This window comes from Berghia stephanieae, chromosome 2 (genome assembly GCF_034508935.2).
Source record: "Berghia stephanieae isolate SIO BIC M18660-M18661 chromosome 2, UCSD_Bste_1.3, whole genome shotgun sequence".
NCBI classification, from domain to species: Eukaryota; Metazoa; Mollusca; class Gastropoda; order Nudibranchia; family Aeolidiidae; genus Berghia; species Berghia stephanieae.
The window spans coordinates 81,518,230-81,520,729 of record NC_088361.1 but is presented as its reverse complement, the minus strand read 5'-3'; positions in this window follow the sequence as shown (position 1 = coordinate 81,520,729).

Genomic DNA, 2,500 nt, shown 5'->3' with positions numbered 1-2,500 from the left:
CGAGTTTTGTAGATCGGTAGATTGTGCAGTGCTTTTCATGCATTCTGTGGATCAATAATATATATGCCCGACCTGTAACAGACGGTAGTCTTGAGGACCTAAACTGTTGTGTTCTCATTCTTGTCAGGGGAAAACTGTCGAATCATTGTAATCATAATTTGCATTCGGTCACCGGACTTCTTCAAGTATAGTAACTTAATAGTACAACACAATCCTTTCTTTAAAAAATATAGCTTTGTGGAGAACATTGTGCTTATTTGAGTCAATAAAATTTTTTTTACGGCGCACAACTCTACTGAAAGATTTGAAAATTAGAAATGTATTTTTTACAGATAGATAAACAGATAACTTGATTTCCTTTTATAATTTAAAGTCAGTTTGAAAGTTCGTTGAGTCAAACAGATATCATAAAATACGTACCGACGACACGACTAACACTCTCAAAATCAACCAATTTCGACACTGTACAAAGTTGTCAGTTTGGCGTTTTTACGCAAATCGTTGCATTAGAAATAATGTATTCACTGTAAATGTTGCTGCTCAAAGCTCGAAGAAATAAATATAATGTGAAATTGAATGTAAGCTTCAATTTAATTACAAAAACAGATCAAATGAACGTTTCGGATTTCCCCTTTATCAACAAACCAGGATGAATGAAACACCACAGATGAATGAGATAATGTGGTAGTGGCGTAGTTAAGATGAATAAACAAAACATTGGTTGGCAGGAGATAGTATGCTCCTTTGTAAGGAAGCACGAATTAAAATAAAATACTAGAACTTTCTAAAAGGTGCTCAATTAATTAAGTGAAAAGAGGGGAGGCGAGGATAAACTATGTAATGCAGTTTAGAAAGTGAAATATAAAAACGTGTAGACTGTTGTTGGAAAATAAATACAATGGAATTGAAAATAAATACAAAAAATAATAAATAAGGGATGTCGGTATAAGTATAAATCATTAGTGACAGCAGCAGGAAGTCATCTGTGATTTCCTTTTATAATTTAAAGTCAGTTTGAAAGTTCGTTGAATCAATAAGATATCATAAAATATGTACCGACGACACTAACACTCTCAAAAACAATCAATTTCGACACTGTAAAAAGTTGTCAGTTTGGCGTTTTTACGCAAATCGTTGCATTCGAAATAATGTATTCACTTAATTACTTTACGGATTTCAGATCTACACTAAATTTTTTACTGTTTTCATCTATTTATGACATCAAGTATTATTATTGCCCATTTGATGCTTTCACTGTGATGGTTTCGGGTGGATAATACTCAGGTTTAACTTCTTTGGTAATAAATTAATAATAATAATAATAATAATAATAATAATAATAATAATAATAATAATAATAATAATAATAATAATAATAATAATAATAATGATAATAATAATAATAATAATATAATAATAATAATAATAATAATAATAATAATAATAATAATAATAATAATAATAATAATAATAATAATAATAATAATAATAATAATAATAATAATAATAATAATAATCTAAAAAATCGAAATTTAAAACCAGAAAAGAGAAGTTGCAATGAAGAAAAAATAAGGTTTTAGAAAGACCTTATTAAAAGTTATGAGCAGTCAGCTGGCTCCCTAGCGCAGTGGATAAGCTGTCAGACTCTATCTAACCTTGAAAGTACTGGGTTCAATCCCATTGTGGACATTTTTTTAAAAAGTTTACTTTATTGAGAAAGACATCATTTTTGTTGTTATAGTTACTGGACATATATTTAAAACCTTAAATTAATCTATTATTATTATTATTATTATTATTATTATTATTATTATTATTATTATTATTATTATTATTATTATTATTATTATTATTATTATTATTTATTATTATTATATTTTTAAAACAACATCTGTACCATTTAATGTGTTATCGACGTGCATTTATATGTAAACGTCGATTGCTATCATTTTATAATATTTTATCATTATCATCAGTGTATTCGTTTACCGCGTCTTTGTAATTTTATTGGGATTTTTTTTCTTCTTCTTCTTTGTTGTTGTTGTTGTTGTTGTTGTTATTTTTCAAAAACTTCCCGTCCCATCATTGTTTATGTCTATTTACCTTATCTACACCATTCACACTACACATCTCTCATTCGTCCTCAGTGTCTTATTCGTCGTGTTTTGTTGATAAAGGTGAAATCAGAAACGTCCACAGTATGTCTTCGTTTATTAAATTGAAGCTTACAATTCAACACATCGCTATTTTTTCCTTCGAGCTTCAAGCAGCAACATCTTCATTAATCAACCAGCACCGCCAACGGAGGTGCATAAAAACAGTGCATTTTTTGTACACCTCCAGTGGATGTGCATAAAAACGCCACCAAACATGACCCCCAGAGTACTGTAATACTGTAAGGTAAGTTCTCGATCCCAAGATCGTCTTTCAGCTCTGCTCACGTCTGCTACTTCAGGTTTATTTTCGCAGTTGATTTTCTTACCAAAACCTGTTGTCACAC